At 55.2% G+C, this 20,353-nt stretch overlaps 1 protein-coding gene across 1 annotated transcript in view; it reads right to left on the minus strand.

Annotated features, from left to right (window-relative positions):
• SPSB1 (splA/ryanodine receptor domain and SOCS box containing 1) overlaps positions 1-17,015 on the minus strand; it is a 68,827-nt gene extending 51,812 nt beyond the window's left edge. Inside the window, exon 1 of the mRNA XM_070610907.1 lies at positions 16,760-17,015. The gene's annotated coding sequence lies outside the window, so the exon portion shown is untranslated. The remainder of the gene's footprint in view (positions 1-16,759) is intronic.
• Positions 17,016-20,353: the final 3,338 nt, after the last annotated feature.

Below are 20,353 nucleotides of genomic sequence, written 5' to 3' on the forward strand. Positions count from 1 at the left end.
GTAAACAGCGACAGTCTGGAGCCCCCTGGTGCCCCCCTCCATCGATCAGCCTCTTTGCCACTACCTGCACCCCCTCATCATCCAGCAACTAAAGGGGTCACGCCTGGCATGGCAGAGGCCCCAGGACCCTGCCCAAAGCCAACACCAAAGTCTGCTCTGCTTGGCCAGTACCCATGCCAAACCAGCATGCTAATGTTTCCTGGTGGAGCTTGCGTGGGAAGACACACACCCCCCTCTCCCTTGTCCCGTGGCCCTCTCACCCCTTCGCAGCAGAATCTAACGTGCCTGGGCACACCACCATCTTCAGCTCACCTGCAGCAGGCGGCCCAGCCAGCTGGGAAGTGTCTTCTTCCCAGGCCAGGTCCCTTGGGAGGTGTGGCGAGCCCGAGGGCGGGTGTGTCACCTAGCGCCCTCCTCCCCCAGCTCCTCCACCCACCCCACCCCACCCCACTGCAGGCAGGGCTGCTGCTCTCTCTGCAGGACTGGTGGCCGCGCACCTCCCTGACCTCCTGCACCTGGTCCCGGCTTGTAAATGACTAAGCGATTACTCCCTCGGAGCCAGCCTGCCAAGCGGCCCGCTGGCTGCAGGACCGTACCAGGATGCCCGGAGCCGCACGCACTAAACCCATAATTGGCGAGTCTTCTTCTTGGGAAAGAAAACCCCCTCCATGTTTTGTTTTGTTTTGTTTTCCCCTTAAATGAAACAAATCCACCCACGTAGTTACTGGAAACTCAAGCCTGTGAAACTGAACCGTTTGCAAAGAGAATTAGTCAGCAACCTTGTGAGCAGAGGCACAAGCCCTCCGTAGGTGGAGCCACCCGTGGCTGTCGAGGTTCCCATCCAGGAGGGGAGCAGGGCGGCCCCAACCTCCAGGCCATGTTCCCCAAGCTGCAGGCGATGCCCTGGGAGTGGGTTGCCTGTCCTGAGGGCGAGTGGCCTGCACCAGGCAGCAAGTGAAATGTACTTCTTACCACGGGCCACCATCATGACTTTATAAAACACACGACATTTATAGGCCCTGGCTCGGGAATCAGACTCACGTTCAAATCCCACCCCATCCACTTAGTTGAACCTCCCTGGGTCTCCGTTTCCTCATCTGTAGAGTGGGGATGACAGAGCCTGTCAGGTGGGCTTCCAGGACCACCAGAGATGATGTACGTGAACCTGGCACCCGACAGCAGCCGCAGATGCTGACTCCTGAGCAGGCCTTCCGTGGGGAGCTAAGGTGGGCGCATGTGCTGTCTCAGGGTTCTACCCCCGGAGCCCCGTCCCTCTCGGTGGAGTGGGATTTGCCGCGCCTGGCCCCCAGCCAGGCTGCTTTGCCCAGGAGGTGGCATGGTGAGGTGGAAAGTGGGCCAGGCCAGGTGCCAGTAGGTACAGGTCCAGTCCCAGTGCCCTAAGCCCCAAGCTACGTGACCCTACTGGGCTCCTTGGCCTTGCTCTCCTCATCTGTACAGCGAGGACACAGACATTTTATTCTGTGTTGTTTCTTTAAAAACAACCAAACAAAAACCCACTAAGTTATTTGCCTACGTTTTAAAATATCTGGGTTCCTGGCTTCTCTTAGAAGGAAAAAGAAATGGACGCCCTAGTGCCCTGGACTCCACCCCTCTGGGTAAGAGAGGCCACCTCTTACACAGGACACAGCAACCCGCTTTGCCACAGACACCCCCCCCCCCCCCCCAATAGCCTTCTACTGGCTGTCTCATCTGTGCCTCCTTCCTGGCCCCTGGGGGCATCTGAGTTTGTGACCCAGTTTAAAACCCCAATTTTATTTAGGAGCAAGACCTCAGCCACTTGTCCCTCGAAATATCCACAGGAAGTGTCCCTTGGGAAGGTAATTAAAGTCTGATGCTTACGGCTGATTTTTCCTGGAGAAAAACAAGGCGATGCAAGACCTACGCCCCAGTCTGGCGGGGGGCAGCCCAGGGGATGGGGCAGGAATTTTCTGAAGTTCTTCACATGATTCACTGGATGGAGAGCAGAAGCGAGTGTCTGGGGCCCTGCCCTTCTCTTCGCTACCTTCCCTCCCTCTCCTTCAGCTTCTGAACTAAAAGGGGCCTCAGTCGGGACCCCACCCCTCTGGACAGGCAGAAGCAGGCAGTGGGAGTCAAGATGCTGCCAAGCAGGCCCTTCGGGAGGGTTCCAGGAGGGCTGCTCGTAGAACGGGGAGCCCCAGCTTTCTGAGCTGGCCAGGTGTTTTGTTTATCTGAGGGGTCAGGGCGCATAGGACTCAGCGGACACGTCTGGATCTACTGACAGCCCAGCAGGGATTTTGAAAACGTCCAGTGGCATTTGAGGGCATTGTCAAGTTGTCTCGGTCATTCCCAAAGGGAAAACGGAAGATGCAGGATCTCCACTTTTCCTGCCTCTCCAATGACACTCAGCTCATTCAGCCTACGCGAGTGCCTGCTAGGGGCCGGCCACAGGACACAGTAGGGGGCAGGCTGGACACGCCCTGACCCCCCCGCCTTGCAGCATCCCATGACCCAGTTCTCACCTCCCTGGTTTTGCTCTTGTGCCTCCCCCACCAGGGGCACCCTTCCTGCACCCTCTCGTTTGCCTGGCTAAGGCTTCTCTCCTCCAGAAAGTTTTCTCCCCCACCATGCCCCCAAAGCACCCCAGGAACACCCCATCACAGAACCTACACTGTGCGGGATCTCAGCGACTGCTGCCTTTTGACCCACTCTCTCCACCCCACTGGATCACACGAGTCTTTCCGCTCAGGGGCAGTGATTCAGAGCACAGATGGGGTCTGCGTCCAGCTGGACTTCTTGGCTGTGTGACCCCAGGCAAGTTATTTGACTTTTTTGTGCTTCGGTTTTCCCACCTGTAAAATGGGCATAATAAACACCACTCAACAGGGTTCTAGGGAGCAGTAAATAAGTTAATGCGTGGAAAGTGCTGAGAACGGTGCCACACAGCAGCGCTCAACGAACGTGAAATGAACTGGTCTAAACCCAGAAGGAAAAGGTGCCCAACGCGCACAGATCCACAAGGACACACGCGGCCTTGGGCCCAGCTTTGGACAATCGGCACACGCTGTTGCAGGTCACCTCAACTTGACGTCCTCCACACAGCCCAAAACTCCACCCGGGCAGCCTTCTGTAGGTACTTTCCAAAACAGTGCCACTTCAGTGCGGTAACACGGCACGAGACCGTCCAGTCCTCACAAAATTCAGCCCATGAGCTGCTCGCCCAGGAAACCTCCTGGTCACACCTGCCCGCCTCACTGCCAACACTTACGGGGCTCGGGAAAGCCACCCCCTACCCCCAGCCCGGTTCCCGCCTGCAGAGCATGCTGAAGAAGCAAGAAGAAATGAATCTAGGATGGCAGTGAGGCGGACGGATTGTCCACAGTTCCCGAAAATCACTGTTGACATCTACAAGGGGCACGTGAATGACACTGCAGAAGATGGCTAGAAATGAGCCCCGCGTTAGCTCCCGCTGTATACACTCTGAGTCTGGAAGAGACAGCATCCCATGGCTAGAACACCCAGCTAGCATGGGTGCTATCTGCTCTGTCTTATAAAAAATTCAGGGGAAACGGTCCCACTAAGACAAAAGTTGGCCATCACAAGGCCTCCCAAATCTCAGGGCTCTCTTACTCTCCGGCTGAAGGAGAACGAGCCAGTCCCACTTTTCTGCTTTGTCTAAACACAGCTATCAGGTCTGGCTAGGACTGGAGCATGGTTCAGCAACACCGAGAAAATTCCCCATGGATCCTCCAAACACACGCTCCCAGGAAGAAAGCAGAGACCACATCCCAAAACCCAACCCGTGGTGGATAAAGGGCAGGACCGTCCTGCGTGTGCCAGTTCACCCTGGGATGGACCTCCACCTATTCCTACGGCTTAGCAAAGCACTTTGGGAGGAGGACAGGGGCAGGAAGGGGCGGGAGAAGACCATCACCAGTCTGCCTCTAGGAAAGTGACCCCCAAATTTATTTTCAGCAGTTCAAACTATTTCTCCCCAAATGGCCTGTCTTCCCGCTCTGGGGCTCTGAGGTCACCCAGGGCCGGGGGGGTGGCATCCACACGCCCGCTCTGCCTTAGCCCTGCCTTCCGAGCAGGCATTCCTGAGAAGCTGCCTAGGAAAACCAGAACAGAGTTTTAAACCCCAAGCACAGGACCCCATCGGACCCTCTCTGGAAACTGACGCCATCCCTAAGCCTGATGTGTCTGAAGGGAGGGTGTCCCATGCGCACTAAGGAGACGAGGGAAGGCGTGTAAGTGTCACTCGGGTGATGAAGACGTGGGGCTCATGATACCCGCCTCTGCTCTCGCATACGTTCAGAATTTTCCATGAAGGAAATCCATGTAAACGCTGACGGCAAAGCAAAGCCTCAGCGGTGGTGAGACGCCCGGGCGGGTAGGGGAGAGAGAACCCCAGCCACAGCTCAGGGCTCAGCAGACATGGCCTCCCGGTCGGTGCTGTCTGGGCATCTCTCTCGGGGTAGGCACCGTGACAGCCGAGACAGAGCAGCATTCACAGAACACTGGCTGAACGATGAAGGAATTAAAAAAACCAAAAATCTTCATCCCGAGCTGTCTAGACGCCCCGAGTGTGACATGATGGTGGGGAAGATGGGCTTTCTGGGACCCTGGAGGGAACAAGGCCGGGGGGAATAAAAAAGGACACAACAGGGGCCGGCCTGGTGGTGTAGTGGTTAAGTTCACGCATTCTGCTTTGGCTGCCCAGGGTTCTCAGGCTGGATCCCGGGTGTGGACACACGGCTCATGAGGCCATGCTGTGGTGGCATCCCACATACAAAATAGAGGAAGATTGGCACAGATGTTAGCTCAGGGACAATCTTCCTCAAGCAAAAAGAGGAGGATTGGCAAGAGATGTTAGTTCAGGGCTAATCTTTTCCATCAAAAAAAAAAAAAAAAAAGGGACAAAACATATTAAATATACAAAATGGCTCAAAATTGGCCCAATTGGATGGAACTGGAAGGAGGGGGGAAAAACCCTATCTTTTTGAACATCACATTTCTTCAAAGATGAGGAAGTGTTTTTAAAGGGACCCTGACATTTATATATAATTTATACATAATTAGAACACATTTCACCTTGGCGTTGGCCCTTAGGATGACTTTTCCAAGCGTCACAAATGCAAGGCGACCTTTCTCATTACAGCATCTTAAAAGTTCCAAACGGAGACCCTCAGAGGAGCAAAAACCCTTACAGGTCATCCCCTGTCCCGTCTCATCCCTCAAAAATCCATGAGGTGCCCTGAGAACTTGGCACGAGGCCCTTCACCCTGCAAAAAAACTGCTGTCCTCGGGACCCTGTGTTTAACCTCGGGGTCGCATGAGGCTGCTTTCCCACGTGGCCTTCCCACGGCGGTGCGGGAGCTTCACGAGCCTCCCCATCACTGCCACCCGAGGAAAGACTCAGGGCCACAGGGCAGCACACCCCAGCCAGAAACCCCGGCCCTGATCAAACCTGCAGCCATGTCGCCCAGTAGACGGGTAATGATCTGCCAGGAGGGCCCCGAGTGCATCCGGGAGCAAGGACCAGGGCTCTTCAGAGAGACGGCCGGGTTGGCAAATGCAAGCGGAGACAAAAATGTCTAGTTTGTCCACATGTCTTAGGAACAACGTTTGGGGCGAACAGGGTCAGGGAGGGATGCGAGATCACCCCGTACCCACTGACAACCCCTGGGCCGGGCACTCGAGGCCTCCCTGCTATAGACAGCTTCCCCATGACCCTCCTCCTCGGGGTCACTCCACCCCCACCATGAAAAGCCCCAGCCTAGAACAGACCCCCCTGAGCAGTCACACGAGGCCCTCTGCGCCCACCCAGCACAGCCGGCAGTTAGCCGAGGTTTGCTGCACACACCTGTCGTCCACACCTGCCTGATCACAGACTCCCAGGGCCCAGGGCTGCTCCGCACACCTCCAGCAGCACACCTGGCAGACAGTAACTACCCAGCAAACGATGCTGGCATGTTCGACATTCACGGCAGAAAGAACACAGGCTGTGGAATCAGCCCAACCTCATGCCATCCACGCAGCCGTGTCACCGCCAGCAACACAGAAACATCTCTGCAGCTCACTTTTCTCAGCCGTAAACAGGGAGGTAACACGTAACTCATAGGGTTGTTTGAAGGGTTCAAAATCCATCTACGTGGAAGCACGGCTCTGGCACGAGGGAGGCATTTGATGAAGGTTCAGACTATTTCCGGCAGATCATGCTCAGAGCAGACAGGAATCAAGACCCTTAACTAAATGTTGGCCCAAGAACGGGAGGAAAAGGCAGGAAAAAGCTGTCAGGGGGCTCCAACGACTGAGGGGCCAATGTTCCCTCAGGCGGTGACAGCTCAGGTCTTCTCCCCTCCTGGGGCGACCCACCAGCCTCCTCTACAAACTGTCCCCCGCCTGCCATCATGACCCCACGGCTCTGGGGCCCCCGTGCCAGGACCCACTGCTAGAGTGCCAGCGACCCAGTGTAGGGTGGACACAGAGCAAAGGGGGAGACTGCTCCTTGACCCTGGTCAGGGCATCGCTGCCCCAGGGCCCCGACAGGAAGCTCTTGGTTATCCTTCACATGAGACACAGACAGTCCACCCACTTCGGGGCCTGACAGTCAGGTCTCAGAAAACACCGGGAGGAAAAGAGAAGAGAAAGTGACTGGCTGAAGCTGAAGCTCTGGTCCCAGACAGGCCAACAGGATCTGAAAGTGGCACCAAATTGCAATACTGTCAGAGACCAATCCCGGAAACAGCTCCCACCCCAGAAGGCCGGGGAGAAGGAGCTCCACGAGGTACCAACCCCAGCCTCAGAGGGACACATGTGCCATCACAGCTTGAAATGGGGGGGGGGGGGCTGCACAAAGTGAGCTGGGGTCATGCCCTGAAGCCCACGTCATGGGTTTGAGATTTACCCTAAGAGCAAAGGTTACTGATGGGCTTCAAGAAGGGAGTTGACATCATCAGGTGTTCATTTTAAAAAGATCACTGGAAGAAATTAAAAGTAATGAAAAAGATCGTTGGCTGCAAGAGGACAGTGGCTGGGTCTTCGGTGGCGATGGATATGGAGAGAAAAGCAGGTGTCTACAGATCTACGAGAGCCTTCAGACAAGCTGTCTGAATCAGGCTGCTCCCATCTTCGAGTGGCCCCCAGTGAGCCAGGAAGGGAAATCCAGCTGCCATCTAGGAAACACAGCAAACTTCCAGGCCAAACGTAATTAGCCAGGAGCCAGACACAAAGGTCACAGAGTGGATGATTCCATTTATAGGAAATGTCCAGAAGAGGGAAATCCACAGAGACAGACGCAGATTGATGGCTGCCAGGGGCCGGAGGAGGGGGTACGGGGAGTGACTGCTTACAGGGTACAAAGTCTCCTTTTGGGGTGATGAAAATGTTTTGGAACTAGATAGAGGTGGTTGCACGACACTGGGAAGGTACTGAATACCACTGAATGGTTCACTCCAAGAGAGTTAATTTTGTCATGTGGAATTCACCTCAATTTAAAAAAAAACCATAATTAGCCAAGGTCACAGAGTACATCAGCGTAGTAAGACACCTCCTGGAATTAAGACTCTCCACCGAAGCACCAATCCCATTTCTGCTGTGGGTGCCATCATTTCCCCACAAACCTGGGGCCACTTCTGACTCTCATCAGCCCTGGACGTCCAATTGATCGGGGTGACATTTATCTTCTGACCTGTCTCCGATCACTCTTTTCTGCTGCTTTCCTGCTTTGGTGGTTACGGGTATAGACCCAGGAGCTAGGCTGTAGGGTTCGGCTCCCAGCATCTCCCCTTATGTCTGGATGGCCCCGAATAGTGACAGTTTTCCCATTTGTAAAACGGGTAGTACCTGCCCCACAGGCAGCCCTGACCTCATGAAGACAGACCAACCTCGGGCACGTATAGTACCTGGAAGCGTGCCCAGCCATGCCAGCCTCTGGTGAGTGGCTGTGAGCCCAGCAGTGTGTCTTGTTTTTGTGACCAGCCCATCAACACTGCCTTTTCTCCACTTGATCTCTCATGCACGGCTCTTCTTCCTACGATGGTGACTCCATCACATCCAAACCACCCAGCTTGGCTTCAAGGCGCCCTTAAGCCTGGCCCAGGTTCCCCACGCTCCATCCCATCTCCACCTTCCCCAGCTGGGCTGGAGGATACAAGGCATCCTGCAGGAAAACAGGTTCTCTCCCCCGTCACACTAACTCCGCTGTGCCCAGAATGCTCTCCATGGTCGAAACCCTGCTATTTATAGTGAAGGCTCGCTGAGCAAACTGCTGCTGGAAGCAGCAACCACCACGAGACAGGCCCAGGGACTCAGCCATGCCACTGCAGGGACCCACGACCAAGAAGGTGAAGAGAGTCAGCAGGAACAAGGAATCGCCCCAGAGGCCTCAGCTACTGCCTTGAGGAGGCCAAGTCAGAGCTCGCCCTCCAGGAGCACCCCGGAGCCCCAGGTCCTCCCCTGCAGCCTGTGCTGGCATCCTCCTGCCTCTCTGCCCTCACTCAGTCCCACTCCGGCCACGCAGGAGCCCACGCTCACCTTCCTTACCTGCCATCCTCACCCACCTTCTCCCTGTCACCGTCCCCACAATGCCCTGGGTACTGTGATCATGGGAGACAGGACTGTCTCCCCGACTAGACAGAGAGGTCTCTGAGAGCGAGATTCGCACCCCACCCCCCATCCCTTGTATCCTCAGCCCCAGCAGACTGGCTGTATACTGTAGGTGTTCAATAAATGTTTAAATGAAAGAACGAATGACAAGCAGTCCAAGAAGAGCTCACAAGAGGTGGTTCATTTTGGAATTCCTGACCTCCCACGGGATCATGGGGACATTCTGGTCTGCGAACTGAAAACCCGGCAGTCGGGTTCTGTGAGGGAGAGTCCACAGGGTGGGGGGGCGAAGGGGAGCGCAATGCCACCCACACAGCACACCGTGGGCCAAGCACCGTGGCCAGTGCTGATGCACGTCACCTCCCCAAAACCTCACAGCCACCCCGCGAGGTGGCAGCCACCCTGTGCGGTCAGGGAGCCGAGGCTCTGAGGGGAAGCGTGTCAGGGCCACTCAGCCAGGGACGCCAGCGCCGCCTCTGAGCCCAGGGTTAGGTCTCTCTAAGCCCTGCTCGGAACCCCCAAGCTACCGGCCTTGCCTGTACGCTTTTGTCCACCACGTATCCAGTAGGAACCTACTGTGGGCGCTGAGCACTGGGGACGCAGTGATGAACTGAGTGGCCCAGTCTGCTCTCCTGCAGCCCATGGTCCAATGGGACGACAGCCAGCTGCCCGTGGTGCCCAAGGGGGTGAGTGTGCATCTGCGTGGGTTACTGCATGGAAAGTGGAGACAGAAGACCACAGAGCAAGTGGGTCTGGGAGGAGGAAGAAGTGAGGGGCTCGGTTTTTAAAAGTTAAGTGAGAAGGGCTTGCAGGACATCCAGGTAGAAATGCGTAGGACTGGTCAGCATGAAATGTCTGGGGCGGGGGCGTCTGTGCCAGAGACAGTGGGGGTCAGCAGCGGAGAGATGCAGGTCCTGAAGCTACCAGGGGGGCAGGGGGACCTGCATGAGAGAGGTGGGGTGGAGAGTGGGAGGGACTGGGAGGGAAGGACCCTGCGGGGAAGACAAAGCAGGAAGGGCCAGGAGGCACAGCAGAAGTGGGAGGGGACCCAGCGGCCAGGGGTGGAGAAAGCGCTCTGAGCAGGGAGGGGGGACAACGACACCCCAGCAGCAGCAGAGACAGGGAGCAGATGCGAACTAAGAATTGTGCGTGAGTGTGGGCAGTTGGGACGGTGACCTCCAGGAGCTGCTGGAAAGACCCAGAAGAGGCAGGGAAGTCAGGAAGTGGAGACCAGGTGTGTTGACCTGGGAATGAGAGGCTGGCTGGTGGCTGGAGGGCTGCTTCTCTCGCTGGGAGCCACTCTGGGGCTCAGTGGCCAAGTGAAGCCACAGCCTGGGGCTCTTCCCACGGGCACCCTGCCTCCTGGCCTCAGCTGGCGCCCCCAGCAGCCTCACCTTATCTCTGACCAGCTGGAGAGGCAGCAGGCTGTGAGGCTGGCCCATCACATCGGCGGGGGCGGGAGCCCAAGAAGTCCACCATGGGAGCCCCCTCCTCCGCCTCCCCACAAGCACCCCAAGGGACATGGTGATTCCCCTCCCTGGAGCCGGTAACTCTCAGGGATGCGATAAAAACCAGAGACCCAGTGTCCATCCACGGATGAATGGCTAACCAGATGTGGCAGAGCCACACCACCGAATATCATGCAGCGTAAAAAGGAAGGAAATTCTGACACACGCTACAACACGGATGAACCTTGAGGACATCACGCTAAGTGAAATGAGCCAGTCACAGAAGGACAATCCTGGATGATGGCACTTATCTGAGAGACCTCGAGCCGTCAACTTCACAGAGGCAGGAAGTAGAATGGTGGCTGCAGCGGCTGGAGCGAGGGGATGGGAGAATTACTGTTTCATGGGGACAGAGTTTCAGTTTTGCAAAACGAAGAGTTCTGGAGACGGACGGTGGTGACGGCTGTACAAGGAGAGTGTACTTCACACCACTGACTTGTACACTTAAAAATGGTTAGCATGGTGGGCTGGCCCCATGGCTGAGTGGTTAAGTTCGCGCGCTCCGCTGCAGGCGGCCCAGTGTTTCGTTGGTTCGAATCCTGGGCGCGGACATGGCACTGCTCATCAGACCACACTGAGGCAGCGTCCCACATGCCACAACTAGAAGAACCCACAATGAAGAATATACAACTATGTACCGGGGGGCTTTGGGGAGAAAAAGGAAAAAAAAAAAATCTAAAAAAAAAAAAAATGGTTAACATGGTAAATTTGATGTTATGTGTATTTTACTATGATTAATAAAAGAGCAAAGTACAACACCCCTACACCAAGAGAGGCCTTCCCAGACGGCTCCTGGGCACCCTGGCGCCCACCGTGGAGACCCCAGCACATGCCCCCTTGTTGTCAGAGGTGGACTCTTCCTGAACATGGAGGCCTGGGCAGGAGCGCCAGGCCTGAGGACACTAGTGCAAGGGTCTTCCCCAGCTGTAGATGAAAATGCCAGAAACAAGGGTTCCATCCCCCATGCGTGACTCGTCTCATGCCAAGTACTCTCCTGCTGATGGCATCAACCCCCTGCCAAAGACCAAAGTTGGAACCAAAAGTTCCAAGTTTCTGTCTCCAGCCCAGGACTCTCTCTCGAGCCCCAAGCCTAGCTGCTGTCTGGACACAACCATATAGACCATTTCCACCAGGGATGAGTTCAAGGCACCTCCGTGTCCCTAGTCCCTACTCCTCTTTATAGGGTCACCATCCGCTCTGACCCCCAAGATAGCAGGCAACCTGACAGACATCCTAATCTTCACCCCTTTTCACACCCACGTCCAACTAGCTACCACACCTGCCGATCCCGCCTCGAAAATGCCACCAGTCTCCATCTCAAAGGGACGCAACGTAACAGAAGGAAACATTTTAACAATCAGAGGCCCAAAAGCGGAGCCAGCAGCCGTGTGTGGCCACAAGCGGCCTCTCTGGCAAGGGCTGTCCACAGCTGGGGCAGCTGTCGAGACCTTGCCACCGGGTAGATCCTAGATCTCTACTCAGTGTGGTGTTGACACCTCACACGCCCTTGTCTTGGGTCCAAATCACCCACAGCCTCCTGCATTTTCTCAGAGGCACCCCACGGGCGCAGATGCACCTGCACTCCCCGACTACCGCCCGCGTGGTGAATTTAAGCTCGGGTTTAGGGCGGCTGCACAGCCTGCTGATAAACCATTTCCACACACCCTGCTGCCGGCCTTGCCTCGAATCCCCACGCCTGCGTTGCACAAGGCCCAGCGTCGCCTTGGCGCGTTCTCCCCCTGGAATCCAGGGGAGGCCAGGGAGCCTGTGCCTGTTGTCGATGTGGTTTGTCTCATGACCAGTAGACTCATTTATGTGTAATGCTGGGCAATGAACAGAACTTTTTTTTTTTTTTTTTTTTTTTTTTTAAAGATTTTTTTATTTTTTCCTTTTTCTCCCCAAAGCCCCCCGGTACATAGTTGTGTATTCTTCGTTGTGGGTTCTTCTAGTTGTGGCATGTGGGACGCTGCCTCAGCGTGGTCTGATGAGCAGTGCCATGTCCGCGCCCAGGATTCGAACTAACGAAACACTGGGCCGCCTGCAGCGGAGCGCGCGAACTTAACCACTCGGCCACGGGGCCAGCCCCTAATGAACAGAACTTTTAAAACATAAAACAAGCAAGAAGTTTCCCAAAGGCTCCGGGGGGTGGCCACAAGACAGATGCCCCAATCAGCTGTCCTCCCCTTGTCACAGCCAAGAAGGATCCTCAACTCCAAGTCAGGAAGAGCACACTCACCCCAGCTTGTGCCTGCAGTGGAGTCACAGGCCACCTCTTCTCCACCTGACGCTTCCTTAAACGCGTCTTAGGAGGTAACTACAGATGACCTGACATCACATCTGAGATGCGCCTCAAAATAATCCAGCATGGGTGAAATCAAAACTACACTAAGATATCACCTTACACCCATTAGAATGACAAAAATATCTAAAACTAATAGCAACAAATGTTGGAGAGGTTGCGGAGAAAAAGGAACCCTCATACACTGCTGGTGGGAATGCAAACTGGTGCAGCCACTATGGAAAACAGTATGGAGATTACTCAAAAAACTAAAAATAGAACTACCATACGATCCAGCCATCCCACTACTGGGTATTTATCCAAAGAGCTTGAAGTCAGCAATCCCAAAAGTCCTGTGCACCCCAATGTTTATTGCAGCACTGTTTACAATAGCCAAGACGTGGAAGCAAACTAAGTGTCCAGCAACAGACGAATGGATAAAGAAGATGTGGTACATAATACAATGGAATACTACTCAGCTGCAAAACAGAACAAAATCATTCCATTTGCAGTAACATGGATGGACCTTGAGAGAATTATGTTAAGTGAAATAAGCCAGCGAGAGAAGGATAATCTGTGTATGACTCCACTCATATGAGGAATTTAAAAATGTGGACTAAGAACAGTTTAGTGGATACCAGGGGAAAGGTGGGGTGGGGGGGTGGGCACAAAGGGTGAAGTGGTGCACCTACAACATGACTGACAAACATTAATGTACAACTGAAATTTCACAAGATTGTAACCTATCAATAACTCAATAAAAAAAAAATAATCCAGCATGGGTGTGTGCACACGTGTGCATGCCCATGTGTATGTAGGTGTGTGCATATGTGTGCATCTTGACACTTGAAGCTCACGAGGGAACCTTATACTCTTTCTTCACCTTTGGTATATGTTTGAAATTTTCCATAATAAAAATTTTTCATTAAAAAATTAATATATGCTTCTTGAAGAGAAGGCTAAGGCACAAAGGGTGAAATGGTGCACCTACAACATGACTGACAAAAACATTATGGAGGCGGCATGCTGTCCTGGTTAAGGGCTTGGGCACCAACATTGGGGTAGAGATGTGCTCCACCACGCAGCAGCAGTGAGACCCGGGCCAAGTTGCCGGGCCCTTCGAGCCTTTGCAGAAAGTGCAGAAAGTGGAGAAGCGGCTGCCGAGGGTTCCTGAGCAGAGTCCAAGGGAGAATGTATGAAGGACTCAGATCAGAGCCTGGTACTGTCTCCCACTGTTATCATCATCATCATCATACAAGGTCTTGTCCATGAAGCAGCACAGTGCCTGGCACCTGGCTAGAGCAGGATTTTTAGATTTGGGAAGGATGCTATCAGATAACTGGGAAAAGGGACAGCTCTAGGCTGAAAGCCCAAAGCAAAAGTCCCATGGGGGCTGGCCCCGTGGCTGAGTGGTTCAAGTTCCACACTTCAGTGGCCCAGGTTCGTGGGTTTGGATCCCAGGCACGGACTTACTCCATTCTTCAGCCATGCTGTGGCAGCACCCCACATATAAAATAGAGGAAGATTGGCATGGATGTTAGCTCAGGGCAAATCTTCCTCACACACACACAAAAGTCCCTTTAAGTCTGGATTTCGTCGGTCAGGCTTGTGGGGGGAAAGACAGGATTACGCACGCCTGGGCAGACAGAGGCACATCTATACCTGCCCTGTGCTTTTGTCTGATAAAGATGCTCATTCTCAAACTCTTTAGGAATGAAAAGATAAATTGATTCACACACACCAGCCACAACCTTTTTCTTGAGAAGAGTTGGTGTGAAATTCCTGGACTAAGCTCATGAACACTGTAAAAATCAGAGGTTTTGCTAAATGCAAAAACGCATCGGCAGGCAAGTCTCTGCTCAAGGAGGAGGAGAGGCAGGTGCAGGAAGGGAGGCGGCGCAGCCCGGGGGAGCAGGGCATCACCGTCCTCAGTGAGCTGGAGGTAGTGCTGGCCTCCACCAGCTGGACCTCCACCCCACTCCCCAGCTCCTCCGTAGGAGACATTAAACATCTGGCTGATTCCACGGCGAGCCAGTTGTACAAGGCAGCCCCAGGGAGCCCACTGAAGGGTGGTTTCTGGCTTGCTGGAGCCGTCCAAGGAACGCAGCCTCACCCAGTCCCAAAGTGACATCACCCGGGGCCCCTGGCAGGACCACTCCTTCCTAAGAGCCTGAAGCCCACTGATTCGTGCCAGAGCCCCAAACTCCTTGAAGCCAGGTCTGCCCCTGCTCGTGGCTGTCAGAGCCACTGTGGTCAATGTGCCACTGCTTTTATTCTCTCTGCTTCTCTGGTGCTAGCCAGACAGGGAAAGACAAGGAAGATTTGTAAAGCTATCGCATTAAGCCACTCCACACCTCCCCACCCGCAAACACACGCACACACTCTCTCCGTCTCCATCTGCTGGGTAGAGCGCTCCCTGCAGAAGAAAAAAGCAGTAAGAGAACAAGAGGAGTGCTTCAAATGATCTAATCCAGCCCATCACTTTACAGCTGGGGAGCCATGAAGTGCCTGGTCCATGACCTCAGCACTGGGCACAGTAACCAATGGCAACAACTAGTGCTCTGGAGACTTGGTCCATAGCCCTGGCTGTGCCATTTGGGTAAGTCAGCCACCCTCTCTGGGCCTCTGCTGGGAAAGGAATGGTTGGCCTAGATGGATGCTCTGTAAGATAGGCTGCCTATGCCCCTAATGCTTAATTTAGCACCTTCCACCACCCAGAGGGGGAGAATCAGGGAAGGATGGAGCAGAGAAGGGAAGAGCAGCCCCTGCTCACACCCAACAACCAGGGAGGACTTCTGGGCTCTCTCCCCAGCTGTCCTACCCCAGAAGAGAATCTTCTCAGGACACCAAACCTTAGTCACTGGGGATGGCGCTTTTACCATCAACACCTGTTAAAACTCAACTCATGACCAGTTTCTGATGCTACCGGCTGGAGCGTTTAATTAAATATTACTCACTCAGGAAGCAGCGTCTGCCAACTCACCCCCAAACTGTACAGTTCATTTTCAGAGAAGCAGAGAGAGGGAGGGCGGACAAGCCTGCGTCCCCCTCGGCTGGCACCAGCAGCGCAGCCCACTTTTGAGAACCAAGCAAGGAAGGTCAGGCTGAGCAGCTCTCGGAACCAGCAGCCCCACTGCTGGGTTCCCATGGACGGCACACACACTCACTCAGAGAGACACACTCACACGGATGCACTCAGACACAGAGACATACTGACTCAGAGACAGACTCACATGCACAGATACAAAGTTAGATTGACAGAGACACTCAAAGACACACTCACAAAGACACGCACAGATGGACAGACACACAGAAGACACACTCACACAGATGCAGAGGCACACTCACATGCACACAGATACACTCAAAGACACACTCCTAGAGCCACACAGATGCATGGAGACACACTCACATGCACACAGATGCACTCACAGACACACACTAACATACAGAGATACACACTCAAAGACACTTACACAAAGACACCAGAGACACTCACAGGCACACTTCACACTCCGCACTCACAACTTCCTAGGAGAGCAGCGGTTTCTCACCGCAGGCCAAGTCATGCCGGGGCGTTAGCATTCCAAGGAACCTTTGCCTTGAACTCAAATAGGACCATTACCAGGTCCCCAATCCCACGGGCCCGGGGTGACCTATCCCGCGGTCCCACCGACGCACCCAGGCTACTCCGGTTTGTCTGTTTTAATCGATTTCCTAACATAACCCTTGGCTCTCCCTTGGTTGCCGGGAGAAGCCGCGGCGGCTCCGGGGCGGCGGGGAGGGCGGCGCCGCCCGGGAGTCGCCCGGCGGGCTCCCCGGGGGAAGCGCCGCGGGCCGGGCGGAGGAGCCCAGAGGGGGCCAGTCCGGCCGCTCTGCAGATCCGCGCCCCGACTGGCGGGAAAAGCGAAACTAACTTTGCCGAGCGGGGTCGCGCTGCCCCCGCGCGGGAGGGGCAGGTCGGCGCCCCCGTCTTGGCCGCGGGGGCAGTCGCGGGAACGGAGGCCCCGGGGCGCCTGGGCACCTAGAAATCAGCGGGGGTTGCCGCGCGCAGCCTCCGAGGCCCAAACCCCCGGCGCGGTGGCCGCCGGGCTCCCCGCCCCGCCTCGCCCCCGCAGGTGGGACCCGGGGCCGCCGCGACCCGCCTGCGCCTGCAGAGGCAGCAGCGGCGGCGGCGCTGGGCGGCGCCCCGGCCCCTCTCCTGGGACCCGCGGAGAGAGAAGGGCTCCTCACACCCCCAACCAGGTCCCCAGCCGGGACCCCCAGCCGGTTCCCAGTGCCCCGCCCTGCGCCCACCCACTCGGTCCCCAAGTGCCGCGATCCCTGCGCCCACTCCCCGGCCCGGACACCCCGCCACCCGACGCCCGTGCCCGACCCTGCCTACCGCGCCGGGGAGGCCGCCGCCGCCGCCGCCCGCTTTCGGGGCCCAGGAGGCTCGGGCGCTCGGGCCGCGCCCGCCGCAGGGAGCGAAGTCGCCTCCTCCCCGCGGCCCCGGCGCCAGCGCCTGGAGCCTGGTTCCTGCTGCGAGCGCGCGGGTTGCCCGAGCGCGACTTCTGTGCAAAGAAGAAAAAGCAACCCAAGGCTTTAAAGTGAAAAAGGAGAAAAGCGCCGGGGGCGGGGCCTCCTCGTCCTCCCGCCCCGCCCCGCCGCGCCCGCCCCGCCCCCGGGCCCAGGGCTCCGGCTCCGGCTCCGGCTCCCGCGCCGGGCGCTGCGCGCGCAGGGGCGGCCGCGGGCGCGCGGGGCGCGGGGCGCTCGGGCCGGGCGCTGGCGGGCGGCGCGTCACGTGCCCGGCGCCCGCTCGCTGCCCCCCGCCGCCGCCCCGCCCGCAGGTCGCCGGGGCGCGCGGGCGGCGCCGGAGCTTCGGTCCCTCCGGAGGCGTCTTTGGGAAACGCCGGGCAGCCTCCGCTGGGCGAGAGGCCGGGGTTGCAACACTCGGAGGGCTGCGGCAGTGCCAGGCCCCCAGCGGGGGGTGCGGGTGGGGGGCTTACTAATAATAATTTTTGAAATCTCTTGGGAGGCTGGGGCTTGTTTCAATAACCTCGGGGGCGAGGCCTTGCTTGCCTCATCTGAAATTCCCAGCAGCGTAAAGTTCCGTAGCTTTAGGGCACGAGAGAGGAGGACGTGCGCCGGCACATAAGCCAAGGACTCTCGCCCAGCCGGAGCACCCCCGATGCGTTTCCGTTTCGGTACCCGTAGGGACGGGGGTCTTAGGACTCCCAGACCCTGGGGGCCCCGGGCATCTCGGCATCCCCAGTGCCTGGATGGCCGCGGACATACAGCAGGCGGCACTCCGTGAATGTTTGTTGAATGAGTGAATGAGCAATCTGCCAGGTAGGTCCCCAGCTCTGAGGACTTCTCCGCGTAGAGTGTCCTGTGGTTCTCACTCTTCCTTCCCCCGCCCTAGCAGAGCAGTCACTCGCATCCTAGAACTGGGAAGATTTTAGAGAAATTACCATTTTAAGAGCAAAAGCGCCTTACGTCCTCCACCCTCACTGTGTGTAGTGTCCATTGAAGGGAATGGGGAGTTAGCAGGACTGGAGAAGCTGTTACAAGTGATGTCTAGTTATTCCATCTCTACCATAACCCTGTAAGGCCGGGGCTCTTGTTATACTCATTAACAAGACCAGGAAGCAGTAACTGGCCAGAGGCCCTGCTGTGGCAGAGCTTGGAGCCGAACTGGACTCTTAGATTCCCGCTTGATGTCTTCTGACCTCGTGGTGCTGAAAATCGCTATTGTTTTGTTTTGAGTTTAAAAAGTACTAAGGCTCAACTGGCTGCGCTGGGTAGGGCTGGCCTGAGCCGGGATTCTGGCCGCTCAGTTAATACTCCAGGTTCCAGTGGCCTAGGAAGGTGGAACCCAGCTGGGGTGGGGGTTGGGCAGCCCTTGTCAGCACCCCGGGGTGCTTGGAATTTAAAAGAGCACAGGATTCTCTTGAGCCATTTTGCAATTTGAGAAGTTAGCTGTCCCAGGACTTTAGGGCACCTGGAGAACTGTGCAAACATCCGGGATGGCAGGGGGTCGTCCCAAGTTAGTGGCGTACCCCAGCCTAGTCTAATTCCTGAAGAACACAGCCCCTCTGTGCTTCATTTGTGCTTTCCTCTGGGTGGTTTGTTACACGACAAGTGTGCACCTCCACCAGGTGCCGTCCTCCGGGAGCTGTGATGCTGTCTGCCTTCCTGAGTGGAACTCCTCCAGGCCTCACCCCTCATCCTGGAGGGTGCCTTCTGGAGCAGACTGGGGCAGACTGCGTGTAATTCAAGGGGCAAGGTCTGTTCATTTGGGGCCAGGGACCCCACCTTTGATGTGAAGCCCTGAAACAGATGGTTCCCAATTAGAAGTCCTCAGCACTCCCACCCCACCCTCTTTCAGCATGAATCTTCAATCTCAGCTCTGAGCCAGTCACGTAAGTAGATCCTGCTGACCTAAATTTTCCAGAGGAATCTCTGGGGAGTGAGCCTTCCTCTCCTCCGAGACACTGGGCAGGTAGGCCAGACGGTGCTGGGAAGCAGCATCCAGGGGTGACCCGCTGTGTCACGGAGCAGTTTTGCCGGAGCAGTTTTGCGCAATCTTGGAGAGCAGATTGTGTGAAAGGAGTGTATGCTTGTCATATCAGTGCTGATACTATTGTTTGTTAAAAAGATACATAATCTTGCAGTATTGTGACATCAGCTGATAAACACCATCCAGGAATTTGAAGTCTGACTCAAGTCTTAAACCAAGTATCTGTGCTCCGCAGGGGTGAGCAGGGAGGGGGTGGCTCCGGGCTCCTGGTGGTGCCATGCCCCCAGCTCCGCCCCCCACCCCCACACGCATTGCATCACTTGCATCAGCACAAGTTGCTCATTTCTCTAATCTGTTTCAGGAAAGTGATGAGGAGAAATGATTAGATAGCAAATTAGCATCAGCTGCTTTTTCTGATGGTGAAAGTCTGTCCAGAGATGTCTTGGATGGCCTTTGAGCCCTTAGAGCAGAACCCTGCTGCCCCCACAAGGCTCCCATCTTCTCTGAGTCCCTTTTGCTGATTAGAGTGAGTGGGCAAGGGGTTTGGAATTAGACAAGCCTAATGCAAACCCCAGCCCTGCCATTTACCAGCTGTGTGACCTTGAGCAAGTTACTTAACCTTTCTGAGATTCAGTTTCCTCATCTGTAGAATAGCTCTGTGTGTTTCTCAGGATTTGGGGAGGAGGGGGGCAATCATTCAACAAATGTTAATTGAGCATGACATATGCAGGGGTAGAGTGACATCGATCTAGGGTTAGAGGAATTTCAAGATAATAGGTACATTTGAGATACCATTATTGACGATGACAAAAAGATCTCATGCTAGGAAAGCGTGAGATCCATAGCAGAAGTGTGGCAGCATCCACCAGAATGGAAAGAACACCGAAGTATATTAATGCAACTTAGGCCCATTCTGCATCCCTAACATAAGACGAATTTTTCTGATGAGGTGAAACTAAGTAGAGTGGACCTTTCCTTACAGAACTTTGATCTTACAGAGTTCATGAATTAGTACATTGATTCATTTCTTAGACTCTTTGCCCTTAAATTTTTGTGGGTTTCACAAAGGGTTACATCTTATTAGACAGTGACACCTGCTGGCAAAATGTGATATTGCAGTGTAGCTCTATCAGACATTGTTAATCATCAGAACACAGGGAAAGATGCAGAGCAGTTTCAGCAGCTTTAGAAGAGACGCTGGGTGATAACCAGGCATGCGGAGAGTTCCTGAGACCTTGAGAAGGAATTAATAAGGAGATGATCTTGGGCTTGCAACAGTAGTTATTGCAGTTTTTCAAAAACACTTCCAGGGAGCCGGCTATGATCTCAGTGCCAGTCAAGGCTTCACTAGACATTTTCAAAAGTCTTTCAGTGTATTTTTTCTCATGGGACAACATCTTCAATATTATAGTAAAACCCCATTAAAATAATAGAAGTGAAGCACGACTCCAAGTATTTATTCATTTCATCCTTCAC

The sequence above is a fragment of the Equus przewalskii genome, chromosome 2 (assembly GCF_037783145.1).
Source record: "Equus przewalskii isolate Varuska chromosome 2, EquPr2, whole genome shotgun sequence".
In the NCBI taxonomy this organism is placed as follows: domain Eukaryota; kingdom Metazoa; phylum Chordata; class Mammalia; order Perissodactyla; family Equidae; genus Equus; species Equus przewalskii.